Source organism: Stegostoma tigrinum, chromosome 34, assembly GCF_030684315.1.
Source record: "Stegostoma tigrinum isolate sSteTig4 chromosome 34, sSteTig4.hap1, whole genome shotgun sequence".
Classification (NCBI taxonomy): Eukaryota; Metazoa; Chordata; class Chondrichthyes; order Orectolobiformes; family Stegostomatidae; genus Stegostoma; species Stegostoma tigrinum.
This window is the reverse complement of record NC_081387.1, coordinates 4,052,840-4,077,110: the sequence shown is the minus strand read 5'-3', so window position 1 is coordinate 4,077,110 and position 24,271 is coordinate 4,052,840. Positions and strand designations below refer to the sequence as shown.

Sequence of the window (24,271 nt, the reverse complement as noted above, 5' to 3'; positions counted from 1 at the left end):
ATGTCGCAAGTCTAACACATGAATGCATGTAGAAGATGCCAAGTCGGATTTTTAAACTGCCGGTTAATATCTGATGTCTTAGTTGACAGCGATGTAAACCTTGACAGCAGTGCAGACTTTGACTGGAATCCTGGATGATACCAGTTTAATTTGAGGTATTTCCTTGGTCTTTTTCTTCAATAATTTAACATCAGAAAGGAAAGGCAGCAGCCCAAATGGAGAACTTGTGAAACTGGGTTTTGATGTTTAATTGGTTTCCATTTGTGTAACTGCAGAATGTACAAAAAAGATGGAGATGTCATTTAGTTTACAAAATTTTTCACGTAATTCAGATGATAATTGCATTTAAAAAGGGCCTGTTGGTGCAGCAGGATGGTTTTACATTTTGAGTCTTATGAGTGAAATGATTTTCAAAACTAGAAGTAATACATGTGAAAAGGAGTTCTTCAATTTAATGAATACAATGGGAGCAGTGAACTATATCATTTTGATTTGAGAATGTTGTATAGAAGTGCAATGTGTTATAAATCACATGAGCAAACTGCCTGTAAGCTGACGTGAGCTATCACTTTAACAGGTTTTCCAGAATCCATTGTGGAATCAAACCCTGAAAAGGAGATATGTTCACCATCTGGCACATCAGAAATTGTGCTTAGCACATTGGAAAAGTGCTCTTTCAGCTGAGGGCACAGAGCAGGCACAAGGACAAGCAGAGAAAAGGCAAAGAACATGCACACCTGCTACGGCATACAGACAGAGGACAACCTACAAAATGCTGTCAGAGGAGATGTATGTCAGGAGACTACACTTCAGCAACGAAGCAATCGCATGCCTCTGTAAAACGAAGACAACCTCAAAATGTCACACTGGCTTATCAGAGCTGATGGAAGTCATGACAGGATTGAATTTCTTTGCCTCTGGGTAACTTCAGCCTGGCACAGGTGACTGTGTAACATTCCGCACAACACTGTGAGGGCCTGCATTCACCAGGTCACTGAGGCCATTTTCCGTACAGCCTCTGAATTTATTCACTTTGATATGTCCTCTGTAAGGACGGAGAGGTCCCTCACATGCTCCAAGATCACTGGCTTCGCAGATGCGATTGGGGCTATTGATGCAACACATATTCCACTGAAGGCATCAAAACAGGAGCCTGTTTCCTTCAACAACAGGAAGGGCTTCCATTCACTGAATGTGATGCCCAATTGAAGATCCTGAATGTAAATGCAGATAACTGGAGAAGTGCACGTGATTCCTTTGTCCTGGCGACCTCAAGGGAATTACAGGCTGGTTTCTGGACGATGAAGGATACCTGCTGAGGACCAGCAACAAAGGACATGAGTGATACAATCATGTACATATAGCAAAATATCAGGTGGTGGACAGGACAGGGAAGTCTGGCTCCTCAAGTCATTTTTCCATTGCCTGGACAGGTCAGGAAGCACTTTACAGTTCTCACTGGTGAGAATTTCTAAGATTGCAGTTGTCTGTTATGCGTTGCACAAATTTGCCATCCAAGAAGGACACGATCTTCTTCTGGAGGATGTTTTTCAGCCAGAAATGGAAGAGCTGGAAGAGTGCAATGATGCAGACGTGCCGCCCAGAGGACGTGAGGAGGCTCCAGCAGCTTGAGATCACCTGGTCACTACTACCTTCAGACACTGTGAATTGGACAGTCCCTGTCTTTCCTTCCCTCCCTCTCAAAATAAGACAACCAAGATTGGTATTTGCAAGTCCAGTCTTACCACTGGAAAGACCTTTGAGATAGTTACTGCTGAAGAAAGTAAAACTCAGCTGTTCAAATAAAAGGTTATCCAAACAAATTGTATTCTCACATAATTAACATCTTAGACTTCTTTTCATGAGCCTCATCTGAATAAAATATTTCAGAAATATTTAGAAAGTTGACAGTGTTATGATTTCAGCTGATGGTAAACCAGCAAGTCAGTTTCCAGAATGAAGCCTGGCTTGTTAGATCAGGAGTTTCGTTTTGCTTTACCATGGTTCTTCACTGAATACACAGGAGGGGTTCAGTTAGCTCAGTTGGCTGGATGACAGGTTTATGATGCAGTGTGATGCCAATAGCACGGGTGAATCCCGTACTGGCTGAGGTTATTGTGCAATCCCACCTTCTTAACCTCACCTCTTGCCTAAGGCACAGTGACCCTCAGGTTAAACCACCGAGTCATCTCTCTCTCTGGCTCTCCCTCTGTCTCTGGTGACAGAGTAGCCCTATCATCCTCTGGGTCTACGGCAACTTTATCTTTAATGAAAACAGGTTCTTACACAAAGGAAGAAAAACAACAAATTAGCTATCGGAAAATTTATAAAGATCTTAACGTAAACAAAACAAAGTTTCAATGTGTTTGCCAACAAAATCCTAAAAAGATACGCAATCCCTGATAAATACTACTTCTTTCTCAACATTTTCTTTTGCTAAACTAACTGTTTTTATTGAGTGATTCTGAATTGTTGAAATAGTTTACAACTTCTTTCTAAGTGTGTTAGCATTTTGTTTTCAATTCTTAAGTCTTAAACCTCTTTTTTATTTCTGATAACTTAACAACTTCTGTACACAACCTGAAGATTCTATAGAACGTAACCAACTGTTTGGGTGACTGGTTCCTCCAGAGAGGGATCTTCCTGCTGCCAATTTGGAGTCATCGATTTCTAAAGCACTGAAAAAGGCCCTTTAGCTCATTGAGTCAGTGCCAGACCAAGACAATCACCTATTTTAATTCCATTTTCCAGCACATATCCCATAGCCTTACAGTAGGTGAATTCCCGACTGCCACCAATGTCTGGGTGAAAACATTTTTCCTCATGCCTCCTCTAACCTTCCTGCTCCTTACCTTAAATCTATTGATCACTTCACCAGGGGGTGTATGCCTGCCTTAATTTTTTACATCTCAAACACACCCCTTCTGAATCCCTTTCTGCATGCTGGAACACAACCTGAGTCTGTCCAATCTCTCTTCGTAACTGAAATTCTCCAACTCAGGCAACATCCTTGTAAATTTCCTCTGCACCCTCCCCAATGCTATGATATCCCTCTAAAACTGCGCTAGCCAGGACCTTACCAATGTTTTATACAACTCCAGCAGAATCTCCTTGCACTTAAACTCTATGCCTCAGCTAATTAGGGCAGTCATGCCATTTGCCATTTTATCCACCTGTCCTGATACCTTATGGGAATGGTCTATGTCCACACAAAGGTCCCTCTGATCCTTGGTGCTTACCAGGGTCCGTCATGTACTCCCTTCCCATGTTTGCCCTGCCCAAGTGTATCACTTGATTTTTTTCTGGATTGAATTACATTTGCTACTTATCAGCCCATCTGACTGGGCTATCTATGATAATGGGAACTGCAGATGCTGGAGAATCCAAGATAACAAAGTGTGGAGCTGGATGAACACAGCAGGCCAAGCAGCATCTCAGGAGCACAAAAGCTGACGTTTCAGGCCTAGACCCTTCATCAGAGAGGGGGATGGGGAGAGGGAACTGGAATAAATAGGGAGAGAGGGGCAGGCAGACCAAAGATGGAGAGAAAACAAGGTAGGTAGAGAGGAGAGTATAGGTGGGGAGGTAGGGAGGGGATAGTCAGTCCAGGGAAGATGGACAGGTCAAGGAGGCGGGATGAGGTGGTAGGTAGGAAATGGAGGTGTGGCTTGAGGTGGGAGGAAGGGATGGGTGAGAGGAAGAACAGGTTAGGGAAGCAGAGACAGGCTGGGCTGGTTTTGGGATGCAGTGGGGGGAGGGGACAAGCTGGGCTGGTTTTGTGATGCAGTGGGGGGAGGGGAAGAACTGGGCTGGTTTTGGGATGCAGTAGGAGAAGGGGAGATCTTGAAGCTTGTGAAGTCCATGTTGATACCATTGGGCTGCAGGGTTCCCAAGCGGAATATGAGTTGCTGTTCCTGCAACCTTCGGGTGGCATCATTGTGGCACTGCAGGAGGCCCATGATGGACATGTCGTCTGAGGAATGGGAGGGGGAGTTGAAATGGCTCGCGACTGGGAGGTGCAGTTGTTTGTTGCGAACCGAGCGGAGGTGTTCTGCAAAGCGGTCCCCAAGCCTCCGCTTGGTTTCCCCAATGTAGAGGAAGCCACACCAGGTGCAATGGATACAATATACCACATTGGCAGATGCGGCGGAGGCAGAGGAATTGGGAATAGGGGATGGAATTCTAGCAGGTGGGTGGGTGGGAGGACGTGTATTCTAGGTAGCTATGGGAGTCAGTGGGCTTGAAATGGACATCAGTTGTTTCTAGCTGGTTACCTGAGATGGAGACTGACAGGTCCAGGAAGGTGAGGGATGTGTTGGAGATGGCCCAGGTGAACTTGAGGCTGGGGTGGAAAGTGTTGGTAAAGAGGATGAAATGTTCAAGCTCCTCTGGGGAGCAAGAGGCGGCGCCAATACAGTCATCAATATAACGGAGTAAGAGGTGGGGTTTGGGGCCTGTGTAGGTGCGGAAGAGGGACTGTTTCACGTAACCTACAAAGAGGCAGGCACAGCTTGGGCCCATGCGGGCACCCATGGCCACTCCCTTTGTCTGTCGGAAGTGGGAGGAATCGAAAGAGAAGTTGTTGAGTGTGAGGCACAGCTACCTAGAATACACCTCCCCCCACCCACCCACCTGCAAAAATTCCATCCCCTATTCCCAATTCCTCCGCCTCCACCACATCTGCTCCCAGGATGAGGCATTCCACTCCCGCACATCCCAGATGTCCACGTTCTTCCAGGACCGCAACTTTCCCCCCGCAGTGGTCTAGAACGCCCTTGACCGCGTCTCCCGCATTTCCCGCAACACATCCCTCACACCCCGCCCCCGCCACAACCGCTCCCAGAGGATCCCCCTCGTCCTCACATACCACCCCACCAACCTCCGGATACAACGTATCATCCTCCGACACTTCCGCCATCTACAATCCGACCCCACCACCCAAGCCATTTTTACTTCCCCACCCTTGTCTGCCTTCCGGAGAGACCATTATCTCCGCGAACTCCCTTGTCGCTCCACACTCCCCTCCAACCCCACCACACCTGGCACCTTCCCCTGCAACCGCAGGAAGTGCTACACTTGCCCCCACACCTCCTCCCTCACCCCCATCCCCATCCCAGGCCCCAGGATGACCTTCCATATCAAACAGATGTTCACCTGCACATCTGCCAATGTGGTATATTGTATCCATTGCACCCGGTGTGGCTTCCTCTACATTGGGGAAACCAAACAGTGGCTTAGGGACCGCTTTGCAGAACACCTCTGCTCGGTTCGCAACAAAACAACTGCACCTCCCAGTCGCGAACCATTTCAACTCCCCCTCCCATTCCTCAGACGACATGTCATCATGGGCCTCCTGCAATGCCACAATGATGCCACCCGAAGGTTGCAGGAACAGCAACTCATATTCCGCTTGGGAACCCTGCAGCCCAATGGTATCAACGTAGACTTCACAAGCTTCAAAATCTCCCCTTCCCCTACTGCATCCCGAAACCAGCCCAGTTCTTCCCCTCCCCCCACTGCATCACAAAACCAGCCCAGCTCGTCCCCTCCCCTTACTGCATCCCAAAACCAGCCCAGCCTGTCTCCGCTTCCCTAACCTGTTCTTCCTCTCACCCATCCCTTCCTCTCACTTCAAGCCACACCTCCATTTCCTACCTACCACCTCATCCTGTCCATCTTCCCTGGACTGACCTATCCCCTCCCTACCTCCCCACCTATATTCTCCTCTCTACCTATCTTGTTTTCTCTCCATCTTTGGTCTGCCTGCCCCTCTCTCCCTATTTATTCCAGTTCCCTCTCCCCATCCCCCTCTCTGATGAAGGGTCTAGGCCTGAAACATCAGCTTTTGTGCTCCTGAGATGCTGCTTGGCCTGCTGTGTTCATCCAGCTCCACACTTTGTTATCTTTGACTGGGCTATCTATATCTTTTTGTAGCCTAAGGCCGCCTCCCCACTATTCACCACCTCATCAATTTTTGTATCAAAAGCAAACGCTGATCGACATTACTGATGTTACTTCCTGACCTACATTCAAGTCTAAACCAGTTGTATAAATCACAAACAATTAAGGGCCCCAACACTGACCACTGTTGGACACCACTCTACACAGACATCCAGTCAGAAGAACACCCCTCTGCTTCCTTCCATTCAGCCTAATGGATCAAATATGAATATAATTTGCCAAATTTCCTTGGATTCCATGGGCTCCTATCTTATCCATCAGTTTCCCATGTGGGAACTTATTAAAAACCCTGCTGAAATGCAAATACCTGGCATCAAAAGCATGACCCTCATCTGCACCCCTGGTCAGCTTTTCAAAAAATTTAATCAAGGCGGTCATACATGCCTTTCCCTTAAAATAACCATGTTTTTGAATAATCCCTGTCTCACCAAATGTAGTTTAATTCTGTCTTCCAGAACTGCCTCCAATAGCTTCCCCACCAACGTGGTTAGACTAACTGACCTGTAGCGTCCTGTAGCTCCTTGCTGGTTTGTTGCTTCAACTAAAAAACCAAGTGAAAACCAACTTTAGTTCAGAGGCTATGTTGTTAGGCAACCTTCTGCACAGAGTCCCCTAAATCTGTCTGTCCAGCAATAACAAGGAACGGAACCCATCATTTATCGCTGGTAAAAACATTGTCTTGAGTTCTTTCCACAAAGTCAGTTGTATTTTTGTGAACAGCAAGTGAATCATAATATGCTCCTGACTTGATCCTTGTCCACAGTCAAGAGGATTGGAGTGGTCAGGTGGGGAGTCATAGAGTGGACAGCGCAGAAATGAGACCTTCGGCCCAATTCATACATGTCGATCAAGTTTCCTAAACTGAACCAGTCCCATCTGTCCGCATTTGGACCAAATTCCTCTAAATATTTCCTATCTGTACATTTGTCCAATTATCTTTTAAATGTTGTAATTATACCCACCATTACCACTTCCTCTGGCAGCTCATTCCATATACACTCTACCCTCTATGTGAAAAAGTTGCCCCTCAGGTCCCTTTTAAATTTTTCCCTTCTCACCTTAAACCTATGCCTTCTAGTTTTAGACTTCCCTACCCTGGGGAAAAGACTTTGGCTATTCACCTTATCTATGCCCCTTATGATTTATAAACCTCTGAAAAGTCACCACTGTGCCTCCTATGCTCCAGAGAAAAACATCTGTCTATCCATCCTCTCTTTATAACTCAAACCCTCTAGTGTCAGTAATATCCCCATTAATTTTTCCAGCACCCTTTCCAGCTTAATAATATCCAACCTATAGCAGGGCAACCAGAATTGTAGACAGTACTCTAAATATGGCCTGTTACATCCTAAAATGATGTCTCAACTCCTGTACTCATGCTCTGACCAACAAAAGCAAGTATGCCAAATGTCTTCTTCACCACTTTGTCTACCTGTGACAGCATTTTCAAGGAACTATGTGCCTGCATCCCCAGGTGTTTCTGTTTGTCAACACTCCCTAACCAAGTTTTGTCCTGGTTTGTCTTACCAAAATACAACACTTCATATTTATCTGTATTAAACTCCATTCCTCAGCCCACTGACCCAGTAGAACAAAATCCCATTGGACTCTTAGATTACTGTCTTCAGTGTCCATTGTACCACCAATTTTGGTGACATCTGCAAACTTACTAACCATACCTCCCATATTCTCATGCATATTGTTTATATAAAACGATGAACAACAGTGCCAATCCTTGTGGTGCAGTACTGGTCACAGGCTTCCAGTCTGAACAATAAACCCTTTACTGTTTTAAACAAAAAGATTCAAAAAGTAAAATCAAGCCTCCTACCACCAGGGTCCCCCCACCCCCGAAACCACCAGCACCAGACATTTCTGGGACAGGACAGGGTAAAACATGCTCTGCTGTCTTAAAACGCATAAGTTAAATATTATAAAATCCCTACAGGGTGGAAACAGGTCATTCGGCCCAAGTTTTCCCAACTCTCAAACTGAAATAAAGTTTCAGTGACTCTCTGAAAAAATAATACACAAACAAAAATATGCTTTTCCTCGACTCTGTCCCCATCAACCACCCTTAGGGTAGGGATAATAAGGGGCTGAAATGTGGAATAAACATTCATCGATTCAGTCAAGTGCAAAGAAAACTGAAGATCAAACTTCCCTCAGCTCCAGCCCCACCAAATGCTCCCGGGATAGGGACATCAATGGTTTAAAGGTCAGAGGGTAAGGTCCCTCTATCATTACAAGTGGAAATAAAGTAACCCTTACCTCCACCCCATCAAGCATGTCTGGGGAGAAGGAACAGCACAGGGTGAAAACAAAAGCCTCCCTAGGTTCTTTGAAGGGGTCCAAAGCTGATACAAATAGAAAATAAAACATCCCACGTCCAAACTCACTAACAATCAGAAACAAAAACAAAATCACAATATCGTTATCCAGGCTGATAATGCACTCCAGCCCCCATGGCACATATCAGTCACCATAGGCATCGACTGTACCATTCAGCACTGCGTGGTCCTGTTCCAGGGACATCAGAGTAACCGCAAAAGAGGGGCAGTCAGTCAGAAACAACAAGACTGTCAACAGCCCCATGTCTGGACCTGTCCAAGGTCCATAGACTTGTCCACCCCTCACAGTGCCAAGCGCCCATAGATCAGGAGTGTGAGGCTGAAGTGCAACCAAAAAACTAAAAATGGTTTACAAATGGACCCACTCAACATAAATTGAAATACAGTCTCCTCCAGGCCACAGAAATGGACGTCGTCTGGCAACTGTTAAATTTGCTTAGTCACCAGTTTCACGGAACAGATGCATGCAGCACTCTCTGCCCTAAATCCTTGATGGAAAAGGGAAGGACCCATTTGTAGACAAGCTTTCCACTGGGATCTCCACTGCTGGGGTCAAAATGCCATGGTGAGGCATGTCTGGATGGCAGTGGAGAGAGTATAGCATCAGCCCCTACAGACAGCACCTCCGAACTGGGCAAAAGGGCACCAGGAGGATGTCCTTGAGCTGGATGAACACAGCAGGCCAAGCAGCATCAGAGGAGCAGGAAAGCTGACATTTCGGGCCGAGACTCTTCTTCAGAAGTAGGGGAGGGGAAGGGAATTCTGCAATAAATAGGGAGAGAGGGGGAGGCGGATAGAAGATAGATAAAGGAGAAGATAGGTGGAGAGGAGACAGACAGGTCAAAGAGGCAGAGATGGAGCCAGTGAAGGTGAGTATTGGTGGGGAGTTAGGGAGGGAATAGGTTGGTCCAGGGAGGATGGACAAGTCAAGGAGGAGGGATGAGGTTAGTGAGTAGGAGATGGGGGTGGAGCTTGAGGTAGAAGGAGGGGATTGGTGAGAAGACAGGTTAGGGAGGCGGGTAAGAGCTGGGCTGGTTTTGGGATGCGGTTGGAGGCGGGCAGATTTCAAAGCTTGTGAAGTCCACATTGATACTGTTGGGCTGCAGGGTTCCCAAGCAAAATATGAGATGCTGCTCCTGCAGCTTTTGGGTGGCGATGTTGTGGCAATGCAGGAGGCCCGGGATGGATATGTTGTCCAAGGAGTGGGAGGGGGTGTTGAAATGGTTTGCGACTGGGAGGTGTAGTTGTTTGTTGCGAACTGAGCTTAGGTGTTCCACAAAGCAGTCCCCAAGCCTCCGCTTGGTTTCCCCAGTGTAGAGGAGTCCACAACGGGACAGCAGACACAGTGTACCACATTAGCAGATGTGCAGGTAAAATCTGTTTAATGTGGAAGGGCTTCTTAGGGCCTGGGATAGGGATGAGGGGGGAGGTGTAGGGACAGGTGTAACACTTGCTCTGGTTGCAGGGAAAAGTGGGGCTGGAGGGGAGTGTGGAGCGGACAAGGGAGTCATGGAGAGAGTGGTCCCGCCGGAAAGCAGACAAGGGTCGGGAGGGAAAAATGTCTTTGGTGGTGGGGTCAGATTGCAGATGGCGGAAGTGTTGAAGGATGATGCGTTGGATTCGGAGTTTGATGGGGTGGTACGTGAGGATGAGGGGGATTCTGCTTTGGTTGTTATTGCGGGGAGTGGGTGTGAGGGATGTGTTGCGGAAAATGCCAGAGACACGTTCGAGGGCATTTTCGACCACAATGGAGGGGACGTTGTGGTCCTTGAAAAACAAGGGCATCATTTGGGCCCAAATTATTCCTGCCTCTTTGTAGGATACATGGAACAATCCCTCTTCCAAAGCTACACTGGCCCTATACCCCACCTCTTCCTCTGTTACATTGATGACTGTATCGGCGCCACCTCGTGTCCCAACAAGGAGCTCGAACAGTTCATCCGCTTCACTAACACCTTCCACCTGAACCTTAAGTGCACCTGGACCATCTCTGATACCTCTCTCTCCTTCCTGGACCTTTCTGTCTCCATCTCTGGTATCCACCTGGAAACTGATAACCATTTCGAGCCTACCGACTCCCTCAGCTACCTAGAATACTCTGCCTCTTACGCACCTTCCTTCAAAAAGGCCATCTCCTATTCCCAACTCCTTCGCCTCCACTGCATCTGCTCCTGAGATAAGGCATTCCACTCCCGGACATCCCAGATTCCTTTGTTTTTCAAGGACTGCAATTTCCCCTCCACAGTGGTTGAAAAAGCCCTCAGCCGTGTCTCTCGCATTTCGCACAACTCATCCCTCACACCCCCTACCTGCAATAACAACCAAAACAGAATCCCCGCCTCGATCTCACGTACCACCCCACCGACCTCCAAATCCAAAGCATCATATTCCGACACTTCCGCCATCTGCAATCTGACCCCACTACCAAAGACATTTTTCCAAACCCACCCTTATCTGCTTTCCAGAGGGACCACTCTCTCGGTGAGTCCCTTATCCGCGCCATGCTCTCCTCCAGCCCCGGCATGTTTCCCTGCAAACGGAGCAAGTATTACGCCTGCCCTTACACCTCCCTCCTCACCCCTATCCCAGGCCCTAAGAAGTACTTCCACATCAAACAGATGTTCACCTGCACACCTGCTAATGGGGTACACTGTATCCACTGTTCCTGTTGTGGCTTCCTCTACATCGCGGAAACTGAGCAGAGGCTTTTTGGGACACCTACGCTCGTTTCGCAACAAACATCTACACCTCCCAGTCACGAACCATTTCAACTCCCCTTCCCACTCCTCGGATGACATGTCCATCCTGGGCCTCCAGCATTGCCACAATATCGCAACCTGAAAGCTACAGGAACAGCATCTCATATTTCACTTGGGAACCCTGCAGCCCAACGGTGTCAATATGGACTTCACAAATCTACCACCACCCCCCACTGCATCCCAAAACCAGCACATCTCGTACCCGCCTCCCTATCCATTCCTCCCACCTCAAGCCCCACCCCCATTTCCTACCCACTAACCTCATCCCACCCCCTTGACCTGTCTCTCCTCCCTAACTCCCCACCTACACTCACCTTTACTGGCTCCATCCCCACCTCTTTGACCGGTCTGTATCCTCTCCACCTATCTTCTCTTCTATCCATCTTCTATCTGCCTCCCACTTTCTCCCTATTTATTTCAGAACCCCCTTTCTTAAACATCAGCCTTTCCTGCTCCTCTGATGCTGCTTGGCCTGCTGTGTTCATCCAGCTCCGCACCTTGTTATCCCAGATTCTCCAGCATCGGCAGTTCATACTATCTCTGTCCTTGAGATTGCTCAGATTGTGGGGCACTGTGCCATTTGGGAGGATCCCTGGCACGGTTGACGTCGAGTTCCAGACAGGGATGAGTTTATCCAGAAACCCACTGCCCGCTTGACTCACCTCATGTGCGTGTGAGGTGCCAGTGCTTAATGCCTTGTCCTTCAGGCTCTGGATGGCTTGCCTTACAAACTGGAGGTGGGTGGACCCCTTGTAGCCTCCTGTACCAGCGTTATCCAGCTCACTCCTCTGCCATCCAGTGCATCCCTGACTCTTGTGAGCCCTGCATCCCCAGCTCTCTCTTCCCTCGACATAAACAAAATTGAGCCTGGAAATCAGGAGGGAAATGCTTCCAATAAACACACTCAATAACCAACACACAGCTCCAGTCAAACAGTTCAGCACAAAGCGCCCAGTGTATGTCACAACATTACACCAATGATGTACTTTAAAGACAGCATCCAGATCCTATTTATAATTATAAACGGAAAATAAGGCATTGTCCCCTTTTCTCTCGCATTGCGACAAGGTGGGCTGAATGGTCTCCTGTTGCAGCGGACGGTTCTGATTAAGAGCAGGTGTTTCGGAGCTCAACCCCGGATGAGACTACATTACCCATGCTGCATGTGGTTCCGCGCCTGTGTGGTGGTCGGCGAGTCCGGTCCGTGGAGCCTGTCGGGAGTCGTAGTTCTGAGCCGCGCGTCGCGGCGGTTTGGAGCTCGAGCGCGGGCGGTTGGGGAGGGCGCGCGGCGCTGGAATTGGAGGTGCGCACCTGTAAACCGCGAAGGACGTGTAACTGTTTATGACCGATTTCACCGCCTGTTTTGGGGCGGAATTAGGTCTCCCGGTTGTTCTCGTTGCCTGACCAACCGGAACTGCACTTTGCCGCAGGTGTTTATTTTCTTCTCTCTCCTCCCCTTCGGGTTTTGTGGTGAGTCTTTGGCGCGGTGTTGTACATGCAGCTCTGAGGCAGAAGGTTGAGTAGCTCAAGTCCCGCAAAAATGTCCAAAAAAAATCCTCAGTAGAAACTTCGGTTCGGGTGTCCCCCTTTTCCGACACTCTGTCCGGCTGAATAATTCCTGTTCTACAGCTTTGTCACTGTCCGGGTGTTGTACACTCGGGAGACTTACCCTGCCCTGGAGAGTCTCCCTGGTGAAGGGAAGTTGGATAGTTAGATTAAGGTTGTTTTCCTTGGAACGGACGAGACGGACTGGGGGCATGATGTTTTAAAATTTGAGGGGCGTAGACAGGAAGAAACTTCACCGCTTGGTGGAGGGGCCAATACCCAAGGACGTAGATTTAAGAAAAGGGGCAGGAGGTTGGGGAGAAGATGTGAGGGAAGGATTTTTTTTTAAATTTAATCACTGAGGGTGGTGGGAATCTGGAACTGACCGTATGGTGGTAGAGGCAGAAACTCTCATCACAATTAAAAGTACTTAGATGTGCACTTGCAATTCCAAGGCAGACAAGGCTATGGCCAAGTGCTGGAAAACAGGATGGGAATAGTTAGGATGTAAAAACCAGGAGAACTGCGGATGCTGTTAAATCAGGAATAAAAACAAACACAAACACGGAGATAATGGGAACTGCAGATGCTGGAGAATCCGAGATAACAAAGTGTGAAGCTGGATGAACACAGCAGGACAAGCAGCATCTCAGGAGCACAAAAGCTGATGTTTCAGGCCTAGACCCTTCATCAGAGAGGGGGATGGGGTCAGGATTCTGGAATAAATAGGGAGAGATCCCTGGCCTGCTGTGTTCATCCAGCTCTACACCTTGTTATCTCAGATTCTCCAGCACCGGCAGTTCCTACTATCATGGAAAGTGCTTCAGATGGTTCTCCCACACGCGAATCCACTGGGAAATTCTTCGATGCGGTTCACAAAGAACAAATAATCTGATCATGACCACTTGGCAGTTCGTAGGGTCTTATTATGCACACTGCCACTTTTCTGACATTACAATAGGTTTTCTATCGGTAATCCATTTGCTTGACTGCTTCTCTGGACACAAATGATTCATACAAAGTTTCAATATTAACAGGTAATGAAATAGGGACTATACAAGAACAAATGGCAAATACTTTATTATGCAATTTGAAAATGTACCCCTTTAAATCCCGAACACATAAAGATTAATTCATTTAGAGGACACAGACAAAATCAGATGGTTTGAGAGGAGGGGGGAGGGTGGGCCAGTCAGCTAGATGGCTGGTTTTTGGAGCAGAATGATACCAACAGTTCAATTCCCTCACTGGTTAAAATTACCATGAAGGACTCTTCTCGGCCTCTCCTTCACCTGAGGTGTGGTGACCCTTGGGTTAAACCACTATCATTTCTTCTCCCCTTTTCCCCCCGCCCCATAACAGCCTTACGGTCCAGGACTGTGACAATTTTACAGGATAAACAAATTCTGTAGTACAAGAGATTGTCCACAAGGGTGGAAAGTTATTTCTCACATTAGTTTTGATTTTAGCAATGATGACATGCAGACTGATGGTCAATCTTCGATCCTGATTTTATATAGGAGCCTCTATACATTTTATGTCTTTTGGTGATCAGATCAAATGTTATATTGACCTTCTTTTGCCGGGGGGGGGGGTGTGGGGAACGAGACTGATGGTGGGAGAGATTGAGACAGAGTACTTTGGAATGAGCACTGGAGGGTAAAGAATAGACAACTCTCAATACAATAGAAGCAGGTGACCTGGTTCCAAGTCGTGTGGACACATTAGGTGAGAGAGGAGGAGGAGGAGTGAAGCAATTCTGGTACATGTCACACTAGAAGGTTTTGTCTCCAGTGTTGTTTAATTAATGTTCTAGTAGGCCCAACAACGGTTTGAAGGCTTCAATTATGATACTTGCACAGATCTGATTCCTTCCCTCTGAGCTTATTGATGGACCAGGAAATTCACTGACTCTGAAAACCTTGACTCTCACCTCACGCATGAATGATTACTCACCAGTGTGGAGCTGAGGATGCTTTGGGAGGTGGCAAGGGTAGGTGAAAGGCTTCTCACAAACATTACACCTGTGCAATTTCTTGAATGTGTGAACTGTCTGATGGCCTGGGGCGTTGAGAATTTATGAAAGCTTAACCACAAACCTTATAGTTGATCCTTTGAGGAGCCTCTGATGATGACAATGTTTGATTCACTCGAACAATACACCAGACATGAATGTCTACCCCCGTGTGAAGGCAAGAAACCGTAACAGTGCATGATTTACTGCACACATCATACCTGATGGGTTTTTCTGTACTGTGAAGGTAATGGTTTACTTGGAGGTTCCATGAACACACAAATTTGTGGCACAAACTTGTATATGTATGGTGCCTTCCTGGTGCATTCTTTAGTCCTCATTGAGGCTTGCTGATTCTGACAATTCTGTGCCCCACAGTTTGTGCATGATTAGTTCTCACCTTTGTGAGTGCACTGGTGCTCCACCAGGTTTAATAATTGTCCAAAGCTCTCAGTACACACCTCACACTTAGTGTTTTTTCCCAGCGTTGATATGCTGATGTGTGCAAAGGTTTGGCAACGGCAAAAATGATTTTTCATACAGTTCACGCATAAGTGGTTTCTCCCTTGTGTGAATGTGTTGGTGTTCGAGAATTGTCTTTGACCAGGAAATTTGTCCCACTACTAATTTATGAATTGTTTCTCTCCTGTGTGAATGCACTGGTGTGTGCAGAGGTGCGGGAATGATTTGTCACATACATCACATTAAAAGGCTTCTCCCAGGTGTGGGTGTGTCACTGTTTTTACAAGCATTGACAACGCTGTAAAAACTTGGTTGCACAATTGATATTGGAGTGGTTTCTTCCCCCGTGTGAATCCTGTGGCGTATTAGGAGGCTTGAGGACATGAGGAAAGCTTTATTACAAACCTCATACTTTAATGGTCTCTCCCATTGTGAATTCTCTGGTGTCTCGGGAGGGTCAAAGGCATCATAAAAGCTTTATCACAAAACCTTTTACACTTAAATAGTTTCTTCCCGTGTGAATGCATTGGTGTTCACGGAGCGTAGATGACTTTGAGAATGATTTGTCACACACCTCGGCACCTGAATAGTTTCACCCCTTTGTGAATGATTTCTTATGTAGAAAGGCGTGTTGACTGTAAGGATGCTTTGTCACACGCCTCACACTGGTTCAATAATCATGTAAATATTTTTGTTACACACTTCATATGAGCAATGGAAAAGATAATTGGATGGAGTGCAAAATGGGCTGTCAATTCACTGAGCTTACATCATGATTGATTCTGAACTGCCCTCTGAAATGACTGAGCAAACAATGATAAACAGTAACTGCAAAGTCCAATAATGAGGAAAATCTGAGAGATCTGGAGAATGCTGACACTGTCAGAGTAAGACTACAGTGATCTCAGGCCAGTGAAATCTGTAAAGTCTCTCTTAGCAAGGTCTGAGGACAAGTCCCCAAATGAGGAGAGCTGCCCCACAGACTGATCAAGTAGCAGTGATACTCACTAAATCATATCAATCTGGGAACATCCAGGCTCCTCCGTCACCATCCCTGGGAATGTCCCATCCCGATGGCAGGTGGGTAAGACCTCAATATTGACTCCATGGAGTCTCAAGACTTCTGATCAAACAAATTCAAGGGAAACTACCACTACCACTTCCCTCCCAACTAATGAATGAGTCGATCATGTTTGTCCTCATGGGGGAAGTAGACTCGGGACAGATCCCAAAGCCAGGTGTCCACGAGGCACAGTCCAGCAGCAGCAGCATTGTATTCCACTGCAGTCTCACAGAACAATTAAACTGACATGCTCCAGAAACTAAAGTTAGAGGAGCAATGGGGACTTAAAGGGATCTCAGATTGGGGTGATTATCAAGGTCATATCCTCAGCTTTGAATCAGCAGTTGTGGCTTCATGTTTCACTTGAGAATATGGACACTAAGACTGACACTCCAGTCAAGAAATGAGGAATTTGCACTGTTCAGAGGTGCCATGTTTAGTTGGGTTGTTGAACAGGTACAATTTCTGTTTTCCTAAAAAAAATTCATTTCAAAATAAAATGGAGTAATCCATAGTCTCTTAGCCACATTATTTTCTCCATCACTTCCATTAATCTGGTTATTTTCAAATTGCTGTTTTTGGAATTTTGCTGTGTTCACGGGGGTTGCACATTTTCAACATTACTGTAGTGACCACACTTCAAAAGTACTTTATTGACCGTAAAATGTTTGGAACTTCTGAGTAAATTTCACCATCTGTCACAGTGGGATTCGAAACGCACCATGGCAGATGGTGTAATTTAAATTTAATAAAATCTGGAATAAAGAGCTGGTATAATAGTGTCCATGTAAACATTGAGGATTATTGTAAAAATGCTTCAGGTTCACAAATGTCTTTTTAATTGGGTTGGATGGTCATGTGAGTCCAGACCCACAGTAATGACAGAGAAACACAGCCATCAATAAACACACCATCTCCTCAACGTCACAGAATTTTTAGTGTGAAAGGAGGCCATTCAGGCCATCATAGCTACAACAGCTCTCCAAATAAGCATCATGATTTAGTGCCACTCTCCTCCCTATATGTCTCTCTGCCTGTATGTCCTCCTTGTACGTCCCAATTGAACCTGCCTTCACCACACTTCAGTGCATGCTAAATTAATCATTGTATGAAAAAGAATTTCTTCTTTGGCAAATCACTTAAAATCTATGCCCTTGCTTTTTAAAAAAAATCTCATTATAACTGGAAACTCTTTGTCCCTATTAACTGTATCCAGACCTTCCAAAATTTTGAAAAGTTTGTCATATCTCCTCTGTGTTCTTCTCTCTGAGAACAGTCCACATTTCTCCAATCTATCCTCATAACTGAAGTATCTTATCCCTCTAGCCATTTCATAAACCCCTTGTGCATTCTCTTCAAATGAGTTCACATCCTAGCACACTCAACTATATGCAGTATCCCAGCTAGGTATAAACTGGTATCTTTCCAGGTTCGGCATCACCTGTCTGCTCTTGTGCTCTGTGTCACTGTTAATAATGCTTAGGGTACTGAAATAGGATGCAGAAACAGGGATGGCACAGTGGTTAGCACTGCTGTCTCACAGCTCCAAGGGCATAAGTTCAATTCCACCCTTGGGTGACTGTCTGTGTGGAGCTTGCACAGTAGCCCTGTGGAGTTTCCTCCTGGTGCTTCAGTTTCTTCTCTCAGTCCAAAGATGTGCAGGTGAGGTGGATTAGCCATGAGAGTTACAGGGATAGGGTGGGATGCTCTTTGAATAATCAGTGTGAACTCAATGGGCTGAAGGTCTGCTTCCGTGCTGTAGGTCTTTCTATGAAACGTGTATTAACCACTCCATGCTGAGGAAGTATGCACATACACACTCAGGTCTCTCTGCTCCTGCATACTCTTTAGAGTAAAATCCTGCAATTTATATGGTCTCTCTGTTCTTTCTACCGAAATAAATCATTTCATACTTCTCCACATTGAGCTCTATCTGCCTCCTCCGAAAGTAATAGTTGTACAGCAAGGAAACAGGCCTGTCAGCCCAACTCATCCATGCTGACCAGATTTCCAAATGTAAGTAGTCCCATTTGCCTGCATTTGGCCCATATTCCTCTAAACCTTTTCTATACATGTAACTGTCCCATTTTTTTTAATACATTGTAATTGTACCACCACCCCCCCCCCCCCTCCCCCACCATGTCGTCTAGCAGCTTATCACATACACATGCAACACTCAAATGAAAATGTTGCCTCTCAGGTCCCTTTTAACTCTTTCCCCTCTAGCCATAAACCCATGCCCTAGCTTGGGGAAAAGACCAGTGCACCATATTATACAGGAAGGAAACATGTGGCCCATCAGCTCAATGCCAGTTTTCATAGGAACACAGGAATAGAAGTCGACCACTTAGCCCCTTGAGCCTGTTTAACCTTCTTTGAGATCATAGCTGATCTGTGTTATAACTCCATATATTTGTCTTTGGCTCATATCTCTTAATATATTTTAACAAACATTTATCAATCTTAGATTTGAAATTAACAACTGATCCAGCATCCACTGTTGATTGTGGAAGAAGAGAGGTTCAAACCTTTATCACCCTCTCTCCTGAACCGTCTGCCTCTAATTCTCAGACTATACTGCCTATGTTGAGAACCCCCAACCAGAGGAAATGTTATCTTCTTCTATCCTGTGTTTTCCTCAATATCTTGAAGACTCATCTGATATCCTTTCCTCCCATCCCTCTTCACTACACTATCAACCTGCCCCTTCCAAGACACCCTAGTACAGTCTCTGAAATCTACCTGGTGATGTGGAAGATTACCCACTGGTTTACACAACTGGAATAAATCCAATCCAGCCAATAAATGCCCCCATCAGTCTTATCTTGATAATAGAAAGGATTGTCAACAATGTTATCATGTGACACTTACATAGTAATAACCTAAGTACTGAATCTCAGTTTAGGTTGTGACAGAGCCACTCAGCTCCTGACCTTATTACATTTGTCCAATGTAGAGAAAAGGGTTCGAATTCTTTCATTAAATGAGAGTGACAGCCCTTGACATCAAGTCTATATTCGACTGCGTGTGGAATTAAGGAGCTCTTGCAAAACTGGAGTCAATGGAATTCGGGAGAGAATTCTCCACTAGTTAGTATCATACCTGGCATATAGGAATAAGGTTGTCATCTCAGCTCCTGAGCGTCTCTGCAGGAATTCCTCAGGGTAGTGTCCTAGGCCCAACCATCTTCAGCTGCTTTATCAATAAGCGCCCCTCCATTATATGGCCAGAATTATTGTTATTATTATTATGTTCATTGTTGATTGCACAAAATGCAGCATCATTCATGACTCCTTAGGTTTTGAAGCAATCCATATCTGAATGCAGAAACCTGGATGATTTGTGCTGTTAAATGCCAATTAAAATTTGAGCCACAGAAGTGCCAAACAATGACCGTTCCTGGCAATAAAGAATTGACTTTGATATTCAATTTGCTGAATCTTGGAACTCCCTCCCTTACGGCATTGTGGATCTACCTACACAATGTGGACTGCAGTGGTTCAAGGTGGCAACTCACCGCCACCTCCTACAAGTCAATTAAGGATTGGCAATAAACATAGGGCTTCTCAGAAACCACTGCATGAACAAAAGGGAAAAACAGATCATTGATGAGCTTCCTTCCTCATGTCCAGGCTATGGAGACCCCGGATCTACAACTGCTGAGTTTAGAATGGACAGTTTAGTTTATTCAACTGGTGCAATGTGTGGGACAAGAGGGCGGGGCATTACCCAAATTCTACAATGAAGATGGGAGATACCAAAATCATGTTGTGATGGGACAGTGCTGACATTGGGAAATGATAGTGCCCAGAGTATACAATGAAAAGGGATAGTGCCTAAATTGGAGAATAAGGAGGGTGGGGAACAATGCCCACATTATACAGTAAAAATGGAGCATGCTCACAGTGGGGAGTGAGGACGAACAGTGACTACAAGGAGCAATGAGTAGGGAACTGTCCACAAATGTTGTGGAGCATCATGAACAGGTGCTGTGCCAGCATATCGATTGTGGCGTAATGTGGACAGACACCCTCCACAGCAAACACCAGTAAAATCCCCAACATCTCAGCTTGGGAAACACTACAGTTGCGTGACTCCCACCGCCCTCCCAAGCTCAGGATCTGCTTTTGGATCTCTGCCCAAATCGCCAACTTGTCAATTTCATTTTGAAGTTATACATTATCTTCCTTATGGTTAACAATGCTTCCAAATCTAGTATTGTCTGCAAACATTAAAATTGTCCAGTGCACTCTAAGATCTAGATCGTTAATATAAATCTGGGAAAACAAGTGTCCAATTCTGTACTTCAAGGAACTATAAACATTCTTCCAGCTTGAAAAATATCCATTAACCGTTATGTTTGTATATACTATTCCTTAGCCACTTTTGCCCCATTTTGTTACTCTCTCTTCTATTGCATGGGCTCCAACTTTCCTGACAAGTCTGACGTGTGACACTGCATTAGATGCCTTTTCGAAGTCCATGTTTATCACATTAACAGCATTACCCTCATTTTATTCATTTTTTTCCTTTATTCATTTGCGGAATGAGGGTGTCGCTGGCTAGGCAGCATTTATTGCCCATCCCTAATTGCCCAGTGGGCAGCTCAGAGTCAATTACATTGATGTGGGTCTGGAGTCACATGTAGGCCAGACCAGGTGAGGATGGCAGTTTCCTTCCCTGAAGGCCGTTAGTGAGCCAAATGGGTTTTTCTGACAACTGCAAAGAATTCACGGCCATCATTAGACTCATAATTCCAGATTCTTATTGAACTCAAATTCCACTATCTGCCTGTGACTGGATTCGAACTTGGTTCTCCAAGTGTTATCTTGGTCTTGGGAGTAACAGTCCAGTCGTGATACCACTAGTTTGTTAGCTCCCACGAACTGATGTCCCTGTAGGAAAGAGAGAGATTTCCCTTATTTTAGTTGAGTCTTTTTTCTGTAGTCCTCTTTGTATTTCATATTTGCTTTCTCAACTCAATTCTGAAGATTTTGCATTCATCTTAGAATCTCATTTGAATTTTTCACCTGCCGTATGCACACTTTTTTATTAAATCTTAATTTCTATCTTTTTTTTTAATCCAAGAAACTCTAGATTTGTTTGCTTTACTTTTGTCTTTTGAGGGAATACACATTGCAAGTAACCAAACCGTATTTTCTCTGAAGACAGCTCATTGTTATAGTCACTGTTTTTCCCGTAACATTTGGCCCAGCTCCGCTCTTGTCCATTGGGAGTCAACTCTGCCCCAGTTAATTATTCTTACCCTGAACTGCCCATTGTCAAACAACAATACAGTCAGAAGCATGGAAACAGACCCTTTGGTCCAACCTGTCCATACAGAACGTAATCCCAAATTAAGCTAATATCACCTGCCTGTGCTTGGCCTATATCCTTCAAAACACTTCTTTTTCATGCACTTATCGAACTATCTTTTAAACCTTTTACTATTGTCAGCTTAAACCTTATGATACAATGATCGCTGTTCCCTCTGATTTTTTTTTCAACTGGACAGGTACTGCTACAGGGCTGTGAACAGTATTGGGGGTTGTAGGAATGTGCTGTGGGGAGCAGAGAGGGGTTAGGGGGAAAAGTGGATTTGAGGATTACGATTTTGGCAATAATCTCATTAAATGGCAGAGCTCATTTGATGGGTTGAATGCTGTACCTTTGGATAGCATTACTGTATTCTGTAGGACTAAAGCACATCACAAAGATGCTCAACAGAATTGGTCTACTTTTAGAGAGATTTTTAAGGGACCTGGAGACAGGAGGATCACTATTGTCCTCCCTGGGCCTGATTCCTCCTCTTCCTCCTGTCTCTTGCAGCTTCCTCTCCTGAGAGGGTGCAGTAACATTCAGAAGAATGATTTCAGGAACAACAGTTCCACAGAGAGACTGGAGAAGTTGGGACTGTTTTCCTTGGAGAAAGTTGAGAGATGACATCGAGGCTTTAAAAATAATGAAGCATCTGGACAGAGTAGACAGGAAGAAGGTGTTCGCCTGAGAATAATGACAATAAAATATGATTTTGTGGCAATAACAGACACCCAGCCCAAGGTACAAGATGTTCAGTAAAGATAGGAAAGGAGGAAAAGGTGGAAGAATAGAATCATTGGATAAGAAAAACATGGCATCCTGGTATGTGTGACGTGATACACTTGGGCAAGACAAACAAGGCAAGGGAAAACATGAGGAATGGTAGGACCCTGAGAAGCAACGAAAATCAGAGGAACCTTGGTGTACACGTACATTGGTCCCTTAAGGTATCAGGACAGGTGGATAAAGAGGTTCTGAAGACATATGGTGTACTTGCCTTTATTAGCCAAGGCACAGACTTTAACAGCAGGGAGGTGATGCTGTAACTGTATAAAATGTTGGTTAGGCCATAGCAAGAATATTGAATGCTGTTATGGAATCCAAATTACATGGAGAATGTGATAGCACTGCAAAAGAGATTTACCAGGATGTTGGCTGAGCTGGACAGTTTCAATTATGAAGAGAGATTGGATAGACTGGAGTTGTTTGCCTTGGAGTGGAGGGGTATGAGTGGGGGAACATGATTGTGATGAATAAAATTATGGCAGCAATGACAGGATAGGTAGGAAACTTCTTCCCCTTGGCGAGGGATCAATAACCAGAAGGTATTGATTTAAGGAGCAGAAGGTTTAGATGGGATGTGATGAATTTATTTTTCACCCAGAGTGCAGGGGAGTCTGGAATTCAATGCCTGTAAGGGTGGTAGAGCCAGAAACCCTATTCTGTGTTATAGACCTCTATAATTCTACTGTGCCAGAGATAGACATTATCCTGTAGGGATTAAGGACAGAATCTATTTGGCTAGCACCAAAGATCAAAAAATTAAACTTATTGGTTGTAGTCTATAGCTGAGAGACAGTGGAAATGAAGCAGAGTAACATCCAAGAAAATACAGGTAGGGAAAGAAATATAGGATTTATGACCATCTGGAAGAGCATGGCTTGATTAAATGCAGTCAACACGGCTTTGTGAGGGGCAGGTCATGCCTCACAAACCTTATCGAGTTCTTTGAGGATGTGACTAGAAAAGTTGATGAGGGTCGAGCTGTGGATGTGGTGTATATGGACTTCAGTAAGGCATTTGATAAGGTTCCCCATGGTAGGCTCACTCAGAAGGTCAGGACGAATGGGATACTGGGGAACTTAGCTGTCTGGATACAGAATTGGCTGGCCAATAGAAGACAGCGAGTGGTAGTAGAAGGAAAATATTCTGCCTGGAAGTCAGTGGTGAGTGGGATTCCACAGGGCTTTGTCCTTGGGCCTCTACTGTTTGTAATTTTTATTAATGACTTGGATGAGGGGATTGAAGGATGGGTCAGCAAGTTTGCAGATGACACAAAGGTTGGAGGTGTCGTTGACAGTTTAAAGGGCTGTTGTAGGCTGCAGCGGGACATTGACAGGATGCAGAGATGGGCTGAGAGGTGGCAAATGGAGTTCAACCTGGATAAATGCGAGGTGATGCATTTTGGAAGGTGGAATTTGAAAGCTGAGTACAGGATTAAGGATAGGATTCTTGGCAGTGTGGAGGAACAGAGGGATCTTGGTGTGCAGATAGATAGATCCCTTAAAATGGCCACCCAAGTGGACAGGGTTGTTAAGAAAGCATAAGGTGTTTTGGCTTCCATTAGCAGGGGGATTGAGTTTAAGAGTCGTAAGATCTTGTTGCAGCTCTATAAAACTTTGGTTAGACCGCACTTGGAATACTTCATCCAGTTCTGGTCGCCCTATTATAGGAAAGATGTGGATGCTTTGGAGAGGGTTCAGAGGAGGTTTACCAGGATGCTGCCTGGACTGGAGGGCTTACCTTATGAAGAGAGGTTGACTGAGCTCGGACTTTTTTCATTGGAGAAAAGGAGGAGGAGAGGGGACCTAATTGAGGTATACAAGATAATGAGAGGCATAGATAGAGTTGATAGCCAGAGACTATTTCCCAGGGCAGAAATGGCTAGCACGAGGGGTCATAGTTTTAAGCTGGTTGGAGGAAAGAATAGAGGGGATGTCAGAGGCGGGTTCTTTACACACAGAGTTGTGAGAGCATGGAATGCGTTGCCAGCAGCAGTTGTGGAAGCAAGGTCATT

At 45.5% G+C, this 24,271-nt stretch overlaps 2 protein-coding genes across 2 annotated transcripts in view; one reads left to right on the top strand and one right to left on the bottom strand.

Annotated features, from left to right (window-relative positions):
* LOC132206259 (zinc finger protein 239-like) overlaps nt 1-12,142 on the bottom strand; it is a 50,528-nt gene extending 38,386 nt beyond the window's left edge. Inside the window, exon 1 of the mRNA XM_059639701.1 lies at nt 11,734-12,142. The gene's annotated coding sequence lies outside the window, so the exon portion shown is untranslated. The remainder of the gene's footprint in view (nt 1-11,733) is intronic.
* Nucleotides 1-24,271, top strand: part of LOC125446366 (uncharacterized) — a 281,544-nt gene that overhangs the window by 140,593 nt on the left and 116,680 nt on the right. The gene's annotated exons all lie outside the window — the stretch shown is intronic.